We start from the raw sequence: 15,962 nt of genomic DNA on the forward strand, positions 1-15,962 counted from the left end.
ATGCTGAGTGATGTTGAGCATTTTTTCATATGTCTGTTAGCCATTTGTATATCTTCCTTAGAGAAATGCCTACTTAGCTCTTTTGCCCATTTTTTAATTGGGTTGCTTGTTTTTTTCTTGTAAAGTTGTTTGAGTTCCTTGTATATTCTGCATATTAATCCTTTGTCAGATGTGTGTTACAGTGTTGCCGTATCCTGCAGCCTGCACCTTATCCATGCAAAGTTTAGCATTGCTATTTAAAGAGAAAACTTTCACAAGGTTTATTATACTCTACGTATGTATCTAACGTATGATTATTTTGCTATGTGGTAACTGGGCATGAAGAATAAGCAGTTGATATAGAGTATGATTATTCACAATATTTCTCTGCAGCAAAACCAAACGTTTCTTATCTCATATTAGTTTCCTATGGCTGCTGTAACGAATTACCACAGAATTGCTGGCTTAAAACAACATAAATGTATCATTTTACGGTTCTGGCTGGCAGACTTCCTAAATGAAGGTGTGTCAAGGCTCTGTTCTGTCTGGAGGCTCCAGGGCAGACTTGGCTCCCTGCCTATGCTGGCTGCAGGGGCCACATGTCCCCGCGTCACTCTGACATGTGCTGCCTTCACCACAGCTCTTCCTCCCGCAGAAATCTATAACAACTTCTGGGGTTACATTGGGCCCACCCACATAATCCAGGATCATCTCCCCATCTCAAGATCCTTAACTATACTGCAAACCACAAGGGTCATCTGGGTATAAACAGAGAGAAATCCAGAAGGGAAGAAGCTGCTCCAATGTCCCTGGAAGCTCCTGGACTTGTGACCCAGACACCTTAAGAGGAAGGCCCTGCTCAGGAGGCTCAGGTGGTGGAGAATCCTCCCTTTTCCCAGCTCACCTGATGTCCAGGCAGACTAGACTGTTGGGTGGGGCTTCCTGGAGGTCTCCAAGAGAGAAGGGGGGTGTATGAGAAGGGGTTCCTCTAACAGAAGCATTTGAGTGTGGTCTAGGAGAAAGTCAAGGGTAAGCACCAGATATGCTCATGACTAGTGTAAACAAAACAGCGGCCTGCTCCCAGGGTCCGTGTGAACTGAAGAGAAAGAGAACGTGTTCCTCACAAGGTGGGCGCGGGAGGGCAACTGGGGGCACTTGCGGGGAGAAGACGGATTTGCTGTAGGGCAGGTGCCGCAGGAGAAAGAGGAAGCCCTGCCGCTGCCTTCCTGACACTGTCCTGCACTGATCGCTCTTCTTTTTTCACGTCTCGTTTACAGCGTCGAGCCGCTTCACTTCATCCTTTTCTAGTTTGTTTGTTTGTCTGCTTGCTTATTCCCGCTGTTTATCATATTTGCTATCAGATGGCCACAGTTTAAATAGGCTGTGCTTTTTTGGTTGTGCACACAAGCAGAAATGCACGCCATACTCGGCCAGGTGAGCCGGGGGAACGGCTCAGCAGTAAACGCTGCCCGGAGCGTCGGCCACAGCTGAGCCGGGGGCACAGACAGGTGCCCTTCACCTTCCCTACATCTCTGGGCCAACACACTCTCAAAGCACAATGGCAGGAATAAAATCACACTTGGCTGGGGAATAAACATCCTTAATGTGTCCTCACATTAAATAGGCATCCTGCTTAATCTTTAAGAAGTTTAAAAATTGTTTTAAAGATGATATTTTTCCAAAGTATTACTAATTCCAGGAGCATAGAGAATTGCCCGGTAGGATCAGGTGCAGGCAGACCTCTGTCCTCAGATGGATAGAAGGCCAGGTGGTCCCCAGAGACCTCCTGATTAGGAGTCTTTCTCATGGTGAGCAGGAGGTCAGTTAAATGAAGTGGAATTTGAGTATGTCCTTTGGGAGACGTAGGGACAGGGTCTTCCTGGGTAAGAGGGCATCATGCCAAGTGCCTGACAGATAAGAGGACAAGTCAGAGTCTCCTCTCATGAAAGAGGCTGTCCTCGTCGCTAGATCTGAGCACCATTACACATTTGCATCCCATAACAAAATCACCCTGTTCTGAACCCAAATGCAGCTCATAGCCTCTAACGTTGCCTGCCCTGGATTGTGCCTGAGATGGTTCCAGCCACACTCACGGAGCCTGCTGTCTGCTGTTGACCTGGCCCAGTGGCCTCACACGGCCCCTAGGAAATACCCTGCCATTACGCCCTCACACAGAATGTGGGCTCTGGCAGTTCAGAATCCCACCTTCTCCAATCCAGGTTTGTTGTCCAGTTGCGACACATCCACAGCCTCCTCCAGGCCTGCTTCCCCAACATGCCTGCAGTATAAGGCATCTGACCAGGGTACCTCATTTCTGAAAATATGCCGGAACTTAGTAAGTTGCCGTTTGTAACTTCTTGGCACAGAAACTTGCTAACTTGAAGAAACTTCTATGATTCATAGCTTCAGCATTTGAACAATATGGCACAAATTGTTTGTCTCCAGTACCTCTCTAGCGAGAGCCACCCAGGTGTGTGGAGTGGGTTGAGGGGACGGGATGCCTGTCTGGTGAGTGGACTCTGGGAATGTTTAGGTTCATCCGACGAGCAGGTGCACAGTTAGTTTAATTGACCTGCACTGCAGCTGAAGCCGCCCCTATGACCGGCTTCCTGCATACTCAGAGATTCTCGCAGAGGCCCTCAGGACACGTTTCAGCTCATCAGCTCTGCCATCTATAACAGTGGGAAGCAGGATAGAGAAAAGCAGTAACCACTCTGGAACACTCCTCAAAAGAGCATGGAGACAAAACCTATTGTCCCAAGTGGACAACTGGTGAGTGCAATGGTGGATTCCTCTGAGGTGATGGAATGTTCTGGGTCTGCACTGTCCAGTCCGCTGGTCACATGTGAACACTGAGCACTGGGAAGGTGGCTAGTGAAACTGCGGAACTGAATTTCCAATTTTACCTTATTTTAATTGATTTTCATTGTAATTTTAATAGCCGCATATGTCTGGTGGCTATCACATCGTCCAGTGCAAGGCAGTGTGGTTTGTCTTATGGCAATAAAATATATAGTAATGAATACAGAATTGAACGTAATTACCTAAGAATCATGTTTCTGCTAGTCCTCTGTATTTGGGATGTTCTTTTATTTCTAATCAATTAAAGAGTAGGACTTGGTCAATTTTGCCATTTTAATCAAATTCTCTTCACTTTGTGCTTATATTTGTATATATAAAGATTATAGCTGTGAACTATATATAACTTCTAACAAGACCTAAGGACACTATCTTTTTCATACATGAGGTTAATGAAACACTATTGTGTCCTTTACATTTATTTGAAAAGATTTCAAATGCCAAAATAAAGAAAAGGAAAAGCTCTCAGAGAATGTTACATTTGTAGTATTCTAAAAATAGAAACTTTGGAAAGAGAAAAAAAATTATTCAATCACAGTTATCTCTAGCAACATGGAAGTTAAGAATGCAAATCCCCAAATTGCTAAAAATGTTTTATTCAATTAGTTTGTTAGTAAAATTGGTATTTCCCTAGCAACAAAGCAGCAAATATTCTATTACTTTCAAGGCAATTAAACACATACTGAACAAAAGCACAACGTACATTATTCTACAAAACGAAATGGCAACAATGAACATTTATCAAGCACTTGTTATGGGTCAAGCACTATTTTCTTTTCTTTCTTTCTTTCTTTCTTTTTTTTTTTTTTTGCAATTTGTGTTTACTCCTTTTATCCTTTTAAGAGCACCATGATGTTACCTGCTATTGCTACTTACATTTTACAGTTGGATAAACTGGGAAAGTGTCCCAAGGTTAAGTTTTAAGACATGCATACGTGCTAACACATATATCTAGCTCTGCTATCTGGTTATGATTGCACTAAGCCAGGAGAATATAAAGCTGAAGAAAACATTTCCTCACACTCCTGTCTGCTCAACCAAGAGATAAAGCATGTTGTGAGAGAGCTGTTTCACACGTTCACCTTCTTGCACTGCTTCCCCTGTTCCCATACTCATGTGTTTTTTCCCTTCTACAGACATCTGGTTTATTTCCTTAGAGGGCTATTGGCTAATACCATTGGCCAATAAGGCAGGGGTTGGACACATGCTAGAACAGAGCTGCTCACATGTGGTCTGTGAGTTGGTGGCATCAGCATCTCCTGAGAACTTGTTAGAAAATGCACACTCCCAGGCCCCACCCCAGAGATGCTGATTTAGAATGGGCAGAGGTGGGGGGCTGGCACTTTGGGGTCTGGCTTCTTTCACTTAGCAAAATGCCTTCAGGATTCATACCTGTTCTTGAGTGAATGAGTCCATGAATGAATGAGTGAAGGAATCCAAGAACATCCTGTTCTTGAGTCCATTCTTAGTTATTGCTGAGTAATATTCCATTTCAAGGATGTGCCACAATTTGTCTCTATAGGTTGAAGAGCATTTTGCATATTTACATTTCGGGGCTGTTAACAAAAAAGCTACTATAAACATTTGTTCACAGGCATTTGTGTGAGCACAGCTTTTCAGTTCACCTGGTAAACACCGATGAGTTAGATTGCTTGGTTGTATGATAAGTGTGTCTTTAATTTTATAACAAGGTGTTCTCCAAAGTGGCAGGATCACTTTGCATGTCCAGCAATAACTGAGATTTCTGGTGCTCTGCATCCTTGCTGATACTTGGTATTGTCGTTTGTCTGTTTGTTTTGCCATTCTGGTAGGTGTGTGGTGGTATCCCACTGTAGTCTTAATTTTGATTTCCCTAATGACCAATATTGTCAATGTTGTCAAATAGGCATCTTTCATATGTTTATGTGAAAGGTCTTCAAAAACTTCCGGGAAAGATGCACAGTATCTTTTAATTCCATTTTCCACTAACTTTTTGAAGTACCCTCATATGCAGTTCTTATATTTTATTTGATAAAGTGTTTGTTCAGCTATTTTGCCCAATATTTAAAATTGTGCATTTTCTTACCATTGAGTGCTAAGAGTTCTAAATATATTCTAGACACGTGTGACTTTTTTTCTTACTGTATCAGATTTTCTCTTGTGTTTTCTTGTAGAAGTCTTACAATCTGAAATGTTCTACTGAGGGCTGTGACCCATTTGTATAAGCAGTGAAGTACACGCCAGTTTATTTTTTTGCATGTGAATGTCCAATTGTTTCAGCACCATATATTGACAAGACTGTCCTTTCTCCATCGAATTACCTTAGCGCATTTGTCAAAAATCAGTTGGCCAAATTTGTGTGTTTGTGTTTCTGGACGCTGTCTTTTGTTCCATTGACCTGCCCTCTCCTTCTTCATAAACACCATGGGTACTCCGATCCACCTACTTTGTTCTTCTTGTTCAGATTTATTTGGGCTATGCTAATCTTATTGACTTTCCATAGACATTTTATTTTTTATTTTATTTATTTATTTATTTATTTATTTTTTCCTTTTTGTCTTTTTCCGTGTCCGGCAACGGATCGCAACCCTCAGTGTCGCCCCCGCACCGCACCGGACCGGGACCGGCAACGGGATCGCAACCCTCGGCGTTGCTCCCACGCCTTGCTCAGTCAGTGAGCGGGAACCGGTCTGTATGTGGGATCCGAACCCTCGGCGGGAGCGCCACCACACTCCCAAGCGGCGCACTATAGCAGTGCGCCACCGGGCCGGCCCACCATAGACATTTTAAAATTACCTTGCCAATATCTTTAAAAAGTTTACTGAGATTTTAAGACTGTGATGAATTTACAGATTGTGTGGGGAAGAATTAACATTTTAACAACATTGAGTCTTCTGATCCATAAAGATGGTATATCTCTTGATTTAAAACATTAAAAAAAAAATTGTCATCAGTGTTTTGCAGTTATCAGCATACAGATCCTGCACATGTTCTGTTTGATTTGTGCCTAGGTACTTTCGAACATGTTTTTTTATTTTTTATTTTTTTTTATTTCAACCCTCAGTTGTTCATTGCGGGTAAGTAGGAATACAAATTACTTTTGTTTATTGACCTTCTATACTGCAAACTTGCTAAACTAACTTATTAGTTCCAATAGCTTTTTTGTAGATTCTTTTGAATTTTCTATATACAGTTATGTTGCCTGTGAATAGAGATGATTTTGTTTCTTCTTTTTTCATTCTTTCTTTTCTTATTTCACTGGCTTGGACAATGTTTTTTCTGATCCTGAGACGTGGGGAGAGATATTGTGTCTTTTACAATTAAGCATGATGTTAGCTGTAGGTTTTTTGATGGATAATCTTTATTAAATTAAGAAAGTTGTGTTTAATTCTGTTTGCTTAAGAGTTTTATGATGAATGGATTTATTATTAATAGTGTTTTTTCTGCATCAATTAATAATATATTTTTTCTTTTTTTTTTGTCTTTTGTCTTTTTTCCGTGTCCGGCAACGGATCGCAACCCTCAGTGTTGCCCCCCTACCGGACCGGGGACCGGCAACGGGATCGCAAGCCTCGGTGTTGCTCCCGCGCCTCGCTCAGCCAGTGAGCAGGAGCCGGTCTGTATGTGGGATCCGAACCCTCGGACGGGAGCGCCGCCGCGCTTCCCAAGCGGCGCACTATCCAGTGCGCCACCGGGCCGGCCCAATAATATATTTTTTCTAATTAACCTATTAACATAGCAAGTTACATTGATTGACTTTCAGTTATTGAACCAGTCTTTCATTTTGGCATGAACCCTACTTGGTAGTGATACATTATCCTTTTTATATATTGCTGTATTCTATTTGCTAATATTCTAATGAAAATTTTTGCATGTATGTTCATGAGGTATATTGGTCTTTAGTTTTTTCTTCTTGTGATTTCTCTGTCTGGTTTTGGTATTACTATAATACTAGATTGTATAGAATTCATATTATTTCTTTTTTAAATGTTCAGAAGAATTTGCTAGTGAAGCCATACAGACCTAGAATTTTCTTTTCTTTTCTTTTAATTTTTTTTAGGGGGGGGGACATTTTTAACTTCAAATTCAATTTAAAAAATAGGTATAGAACTATTCATAAAATCCTTTTTAACAATTTTGATAGATTTTTTTCTTTTAAGGAATTAGTCCATTTTGTCTCATTTGTTGAATTTATGGCTATAGAGTTGTTCATAGTATTACCTGTTTGTCATTTAATGTCTATAAAGACATTATTGGATGTCCCTTTTTTTCATTTCTGATATTGGTAGTCCATGTTTTCTCTCTTTTTTCTCTGTTAGTCTGGCTAGAGATTAATCAGTTTTTAAAAATCTTTTCAGAGAATGAGCTTTTAGTTTCATTGATTTTTTCTATTTTCTGTTTTCTCTTTCACTGATTTTTGCTCTCATATTTATGATTTGCTTCCTTCTGCTTGCTTTCAGTTTCTTCTGCTTTTTTCTCCCCTAGTTTCTTAAGATGGATATTTAGATCATTGATCTGAGAACTCTGTTATTTTCTATTTTCTATTATATACATTTAACACTATACATTTCCTTCTAAGCACTGCTTTTGGTATATCCCACAAATTTTAATAGGTTGCAGTTTTATTTTCCTTTCCTTAATTTTTTAAAATTTCCCTTGAGACTTCCTCTTTGACTCAAGTTATTTAGAAGGGTGTTGTTTAATAGTTAAAAGATTTTCAGATGCTCTTCTATCATTGATTTGTGGTTTAATTCTAGTATGGTCTGAGACATATTTTGTATGATTTCTGTTTTTTTTTTAATTCTGTCAAGGTTTGTTTTGTATCTCAAAATGTGGTCTGTCTCAGTGAATGACCTGTGTGCAGTTGAGAAGAAAGTGTTTTTGCTGTTGGTGCATGCAGTGTTCTGTAAATATCAATTAAATCTAGTTGGTTGATAGCGTTCATATAACCGTAGAGAAGAGCCTCCCCTCAAGCCCTCGTGCCTATACTTTCCTGGGGAGACTACTCCTGCCTCTAGGGTCTTTCTTACCCAACTCACTCCAGTGGGTGTGCCAGTTTTCCAGGTCTCTCAGTGCTCTGTTAGCATCTTACCAGCAGAGCTTTTTTATCTTCTTCCACAGCAAAGTCCATGCTCTTTCCCCAGAGATGAACTGAGGAATCCAGCTTCCTATCACATGCATTTGTACATGTTATTCACTCATTTTACCTATTTAGTCATTCCAGAAATATTTATCCAGTGCTCACTGTATGCCAGGCTAGGAATACGTCATGAACATAAGAGAACAAGAAGACCCTACTCTTAAAGAGTTTGCATTCTGTGGTTCAGATGGAACATCCACATTGCCTGTCTCCCTACTCCCTTTTCTAGAATTATGATTCAAATGGTTATAGGCATCTAGTTATGATCTTCAAGGGCTCTCTGTTTATTAAAGAGAAAGCATGCTTAGCTATGTAGCCTGATTGTGGTTGGCAATATATTGACTCTTGCTTTGGCTGTGTTTTAGACAGATTGTTGGTGTGAAGAGATATTCCTCTCTGTGATTCATAGACTCCCTTAAAAGCTGCCCAAATATTGCCACCTGCTCCACTATGCTGCCTCAGATCCTCTTGTCCCCTCTGCCTCTCGCTCCTTCTTCCACTGCTGAGCCCAACCATCTCAGTGGTGACCAGCTTCACATGGGTGCAGTCCAGCAGCACCCCATCTCATGCCCACACTAGTTTATTTTCATCCCCTGTTGTTGGTTTTCCTGTTGATGCTGAAGCATAATATGCCTCAGGACATACTCTGTGCCCACATCATGGAAATGCAGGAGCATTAAAAATTACTCATGGGGAGATCCTTTGCCCACGGGAGATGTGGGTCAGTGGCCACATTCTTTTCCCTTCCTTCTCTGTTTGGTCCATCCTGAAGCATGAATGTGTGCACAGCCTCTCGGGAGATGGACCCACAAGGCCAAGCAGTCAGTTGATGATCAAACCAGGTGGCCAGATGGTCAGGCTCCTTTAGGTGGGTCTCCCTCCTTCCTGCCTTGGTTCTTTTGGCTTCTCTTACACTCAGGCTTTTCTCTCTAGGGAACCCAAGCTAAGACTTCATCCTTTCCTAAGCAAATGATCACGTGTAATCATGAGATGACATCAAAGAAGAGCTAGTAAAGAAAGATTAAACCAAACATCTCAATAATAAGCACAACAATAGGGTTTCTGCATGCATGTCTCACGACACCTTTAGGCTGCCTACGTCTCACGACACCTTTAGGCTGCCTCCCTCTTAAACTCTAACTCTAACCCTAACTCTAACTTTATGGGAATGGAGACCAAGGATTTAGCTTTTATCCTCTACAGAGAAGTAGAAGACAACATTTGAAATAAGATGTATTTGATTAAAAAGAGCCAGTACCCCAAGCAGGTGCAAGTGAAGAGACAGGTCTGAGGTAGACAGTCAGAGGTGGGAAGCTCAGTCCAGATTAGCCATGAAGATGTGCGAGTCTGATTCCTGAGGACTCACTCCAGACGCAGAAGTGATAATAACGTGCAGTCGGAAGAGCGTGAAGAAGGCTGGTGGAAAAGAACCACAGGGCTGAATACTAGAAAAATGGTGTAAAAATAGTACACAAAATGTAAAGAAAATCTCTTGAAAGCTGACTGCCTTTTAATCTCAGAGGAAAAACCTCATAGAGGAAATATGAAAAAAAAAAAAAAAGAAAAAGAAAAAAACCCCGTTTTTTGAAGCAAACTTCCATCTCGAATTCAACTCTGAAGTGCAACTTTCAAGTTGGATTTCATTTTGTCATACAGTCTGCTTTTCAAGTCTTCCTCTGATACCTGGCCCTGTGCATGACAAGGGAGACCTATTGCGTACTACTCGGGAAAAATCAGGAGCCGATTAAGTGCGCTGGTTTTCCACAGAGAAAAACATGTATATCACTCTTCCTGTTGAGCAAGAAATGCCAGCAGGGTACAAGGGGGCACTGTAACTCCTAGCACCACCTCAGGCAGCCACAGAATGCGTTCTAGTTTGGGGTCTACTTCAAGCACTGAACTGAACAAACATTATTTGGAGAATGATATAGGTTAGCTGAAAGACACACTCAATAATGGTACTAATGGTCACTAGCAAGTGTGCTACAGTTTACGGATGCTAGTTCTAATCCACACAGGTGGAGTTATACTTGACTTTCCTGATGAAAAATCTAGTCTCAGGAAGCTGAATAGCTTATCCAAGGTGACACAATAAGTAGAAAGTACAGAATTTAAACACAATTTACTAGACTCTGGAATGCATTAGACTGTTTTTTTGTTCTTTTAATTACACTAATATCAATATGGTTATGAAGCTTCCAGTATGACACATGGTCCACTGTGGATACTCAATAGATACTGGTGCTCTTTTCTGTCTGATCTTAGAGACGTAGGTCATACAACTCTAGTGCTCTGTCCAGAGCAGGGCAGGCACACTGGCCATTCAGTGAAGTGCAGAATCTGCCTCTCCTTGTCGGGTCATCTCACAGAGTGTTTCTAATAGGGAGACCTAATCAGTGGAGTAATTTACTACATTTTTTAAAGCATGGTAAAGCATGTCCATAGGAGGGTTCTTGGGAATCACTAAAGCAACTGTGGTTTCTTGAAGTGAGATCTCAGAAAGGAACAGTCTCAGAAAGCCGGAGAGTCCGTGGCTGGTGAGTTGTTATCCAGCTACGCTTCTCCTGCCAGCTGGTGTAATACTACCACCAGATTAGAACCCCAGCTTCACAATTTGTCTGTGTGTGGCCTGGAGGGAATCACAAGGATGATTTAATTTACTCCCTAATTTCTCAGATGATAACATTGAGACCCTGAAAGATAAAATGTCTAGCTGAGTTCATGTGGCTTTAAGTGGAAAATAGGAAATAGAATTCTCCTTGTTGAGAGTCAATATTTCTTCCTGTCTTCATTCCAAGAGTGAGATATGCTCCTGCATGCAGTTAGATGGAACTCAAAGGGAGTAACTTAATCCATACTGTCTCAACCCGAGCCAGGAGGTCATTTCCCATCCTCCCATAGACAATCAGGATCAGGTGGCAGGATCTTGGGAACTAACATTCACGGAATGTGTGTTCTATTCAAGATAGTGGCCCCAGTACTTTCCACACATATTCACAATACATTATCTTTTAAATCCTCCTAATTACCCTGTGTGGGGTAGTCACTGTCTCCACGCTGCAGTGCAGGAAACAGGCTCATCAAGTGATGTTTCTCCCTGTTAGGAGGTGTATAAACCCCCAACTCAGCCTAAGGCCTGTGTGATCCCAGGCCTGAGACATCTTGAGACACTGTTAAATATGGAATATCCTAGGATTGAAGCAGCTCCTTGCAACCCCTCCCCCATAAAAGAGTAAAACTAATTTTTCCAAGTACATGATTTAGAACAAAAGCAGTTGAAGACTATTTGTTGTTTTTTGGGGGGTCTTTCTATTTTTTTAATTAGGGACTGCTATTAGAAAGTAGAACTGCTGGGCCGGCCCCCTGGCTCACTCGGGAGAGTGCGGCACTGGTAGCGCCAAGGCCGCGGGTTCAGATCCTATATAGGGATGGCTGGTGCGCTCACTGACTGAGTGTGGTGCAGACAACACTGTGCCAAGGGTTCCGATCCCCTTGCAGGTCGGAAAAAAAATAAAGGAAAGTAGAACTGCAAAATGAAAACCCAAGCTGATAATTCCATTTACAAATGGATGCAGAGGCTGCATTTGTATATATACAGTCAACATTCAGAGAGCCTAGATTAATAGAGCAAGCAAGGCAAGGTGATTACCCCACTAACATCTCCATAAGGTTTGCTTGAGGAGAAGTGAGAGTCTGAGCAGGTGTCAGGTACAAACAGAGTTCATTTAGGACAGAAAGAATGCTCTTTTTTTCTTAAAATCAAAGTTACCAGAATGAAAACAGAGCATCTAGTCTGCAAGCACAAGTGGGAATCTCCACTGGGACCCGGGAGCAGCGTGGAGTGAGCTGTGGCCCCTATACCACCTCCCAGGGTCAAATCAAGGCCTGGCTAACTTTGGACTTCTTCCCATAGAAAAGCAAACCATCGCCAGAAATTTCAATATTTCATTAAACCAAATTTAGCCCCTGATTTCAGGCTCACTTTTAGAAGGACTTTGTTAATGTCTAAATTGCATTTGATAAGCAGAACCATCTGGCCATTTTTTTACATCGCCCTTTTTATCTTACCAGACGAAGAGCTGGTCTTCATGAAAGTTGGCAACTATGACAGATTTTCGTTTTCCTTTTCTTCTTAGACAGAACAGTTTAAGCAAACCACCTCCCATCAAAAGAACAGGAGTGCTAGCCTGGCATTTAATCTGGTCCACCTGCCTTCTACCCTGCCAGCATCTGGTATAGACATAAAGGCACTCACTAAAAGCAGTGTTTCGTGCTGTTGCCTCTCTAAAATATCATTTTGCTATGTATTTGGGGGTTGCTCATTCCACAAAAATCTACCTTATGTCCAGCAGCTACAGTACAGTCCCTGGTATGCACTGTCCATTTCTTATTGATAGTATTTTCCAAATTTTTACAATTTATAAACAAGATTAATAATACATTTTTGGCCCTGCATGCTTGTTTGTGTTGAGCAATTTTTTGTTTGTTTGATTGTTTTGTTTTTTAAATGATAATCTGGTAAATTGTATTCTAATGTTTCCCACTTAGTTATTTTTATAAAATAGCTTCCCGGTCCCATCACTGGGTATGGACGTGTAGCAATTGCCATGTCAGAACGGAAGGTCTGCAGTGGTGGTGTGGTGCAGATGGGCCTGCCCTGCTCTCTCCCTTGGCCTTGGAGCAGCATGTCTGAGATCAGAGCAGCTTCTCCTCTAAGCTGGACCTCCAAGCAGGAGCACACGCAGAACAGATCAGTGCTGACCCACACCCCATGCAGAGAGACTGAGACAGAGATGGTTACTGTCATAACATGCTGGTATATTAGAGCAGTTCAATACCACAGCAAAGGCTGAAGAGTACAACTAAATCCTGAGAAGGAGAAATTGGAGTCATAAGTTAAGTCCATTCCACAAATACTTTGAAGTGGGATATATTGCATCTAGTGTTCTAGATTCTGGGGATCATAGAGGTGAACAGCAGTGAAAAAAACCAAGTTTCCACTGTCAGAGTGCTTACATTTTTATGAATGTAGATATATTGCATCTAGTGTTCTAGATTCTGGGGATCATAGGGGTGAACAGCAGTGAAAAAAACCAAGTTTCCACTGTCAGAGTGCTTACATTTTTATGAATGTTATACATTTTTTAAAAGTTTTAATAGATGCTGGAAAATTGCTCTTATCCCCTGCTATTTATTTATATAGATAGAAAGAGGAAATTTAGGGTGCTTTCTCTCTCCAGCTTGCTTCTCTTCTATTCTCTAACCTTCCAAAAAAATTTTTTTTTCACTCTCAGCATGGGCTCTGCAAGTCTAGATGCACAAGTTGCCAGCCCCTCCCTTAGGAGACCAGGCAGCACAAAGTCCTGGGCAGGAGTAGGCCTTTTCTGTGGTTGCATTGCCATGATAGACCATGAGCTGGAGCACAGGGGAATGGGGTGTGAATAGGGTGATCAGGCTGACAGTCATTGGTTGCATGAGGAGAGGAAGAACCTGACTTGTCCTGTCCAGGCAAAGATGCATCTTGGAGGTCTGCAACACCCTTGCTGCCATTATCCTGATGTCCTGGCTGCTGTGGTCAGTCTTGGCTCCTGCTTGCCCTCCAAGTCACACATGCCTCCCTAGTTTCCTCTCTTCTGCTCTCCTGTTCAACATCTAGTGTTCTGATGAGTCAGGAGCCCTGTCCTGACATACTTGGCCAGGCTCCCAATGCCCTGATGGACAATGTTGTCAAACTCCTTTCAGAGAAGCAGGGGCCAGCTACCCTATCAAAGAAGGCACCAGTTTTCCAGACTATGACCCTTGCTGGAGGCCTCTGAGTTGAGTCTGTCTTCTCTTCTCCTAGAGCTGTATGACTCTGCTGGGCTGGATCTCTATTTGGGCTCCAGCCTCTGTTTCCGGGAAGTTTCTCCCAGCTCTTCTCCTTCCCTGGCCTGGTTTCTCCACTTGGTCTATGTTACTGAGGCTTCATGCTACCTCCCAGACAAGTTCATGGAGGTTATGATCAACATGCTCACTATTTTTGAATTGCCTCCATATCAGCATCTTCAGAAATATGGCTGAAGATCTTAGCTAGCAAAGTTAAGTTATTAGTTTAAAATAATCTGCTATAACTGTAACATGGTTTTTGTAAGCCTCATGGTAACCATAACACAAAAACTTATAAGAGACATGCTAAAATAAGTAGTGAGAAATCAAAACATACTAATAGGGAAAACCACTCAACCATAAGGAAGACAGTAAGACTGGAAAAAGAGAACAAAAGTATCAAAAAAACAACCAGAAAAAAAGTAACAAAATGATGGTAACAAGTCCCTATATATCAATAATAACTCTAAATAAATGGATTAAATGCCCCAATTATATGATGCAGAGTGGCTCAATGGATTATAAAACAAGAACCAACAATGTGCTGCCTACAAGAAACTTGCTTCACCTATAAAAACACACACCAACTGAAAGTGAAGGGATGGAAAAACATTTCATGCAAATGGAAACCAAAAAAGAGCAGGAGTAGCAACACTTATATCAGATAAAATAGACTTCAAACCAAGGAAAGTAAAAAAAGATAAAGAAGATCATTATATTATGATAAAGGGATCAATTTAACAACAGGATGTAACAATTCTGTATGTATTCACATCCAATATTGGAGCACCCAGGTACAGAAAGCAATTACTGTTAGACCTAACAGGAGAGAGAAAATCCAATACAGTAATACTTGGGGAATTTAATACCCCACTTTCCACACAAAGGACAGATTATCCAGATGGGAAATAATTAATCAAGAAACATCAGAGTTAATCTCCACTCTAGTCTGACTGGATCTAATGGACATTTATACATTATTTCATCCAACAGCTACAGAATACACATTATTCTCAGCAGCACATGGTACATCTTCTAGAATATACCATACATAATGTCTCAAAACAAGTCTCAACAGATTGTTAAAAAACTGAAATCATATCAACTATCTTATCTCAGCACAACAGAATAAAACTGAAAATCAATAACAGAAGGGATGTTGGAAACTGTACAAATACATGGAAATTAAACAATGTGCTCCTAAACAATGAATGAGTCATACAAGAAATCACAAAGGAAGTTTAAAAATTCCTGGAGACAAATAAAAATTAAAACACAGCATACTAGAATCTGTAGGATACAGTGAAAGCAGTTCTAGGAGGAAAGTTTATAGCAACAAATGCCTACATCAAAAAAGGAGAAAGTCTTCAAATAAATAACCTAATGTTTCGGCTCAAGGAACTAGAAAAACAAGAACTTATATCAAACCTGAAGTCAGCAGAAAGACAGTAATAACAAATATCAGAGCACAAATAAATTAGAGATTTTAAAAAAGTACAAAAGATCAGTAAGACAAAGAGTTGTTTTTTGAAAAGATAACCAAAATTAATAAACTTTTAGCTAGACTAATGAAGTAAAAAGAAGAAGACTCAAATGATAAAAATCAGAAATGAAAAAGGAGACACAACAACATATACCACAGAAATACAAAGAATCATTAAGACTATTATGAACAAACATATGCTAACAAACTGGAAAATCTAGAAGAAATGGATAAATTACTGGACATGTATGACTTACCAAGGTTGAATCATGAAGAACCAGAAAATATAAACTGACCAATAATGAGTAAAGAGACTGAAGCAGTAATAAAAGCCCTCCCAACAAAGAAAACCCACAGCTTCACTGCAGAACTCTACCAAACATTTCAAGAAGGACTAATACAAATTCTTCTCAAACTCGTCCAAAAAATTGAAAAGGAAAGAATGCTTTCAAACCTATTCTACAAGGCCTCCATTACCTTCATACCAAAATCAGAAAAAAGGACACAAAATACACACAGAAAGAAAACTCAGACCAATATCCCTAATGAACGTAGATGAGAAAATCCTCAACAAATTACTAGCAAACCAAATCCAGCAACACATTAAAAAGATCATTCACCATGATCAAGTGGGATTCATCCCAGGGATGCAAGGAT

Source organism: Galeopterus variegatus, unplaced genomic scaffold (assembly GCF_000696425.1).
Source record: "Galeopterus variegatus unplaced genomic scaffold, G_variegatus-3.0.2 Scaffold3216, whole genome shotgun sequence".
NCBI classification, from domain to species: domain Eukaryota; kingdom Metazoa; phylum Chordata; class Mammalia; order Dermoptera; family Cynocephalidae; genus Galeopterus; species Galeopterus variegatus.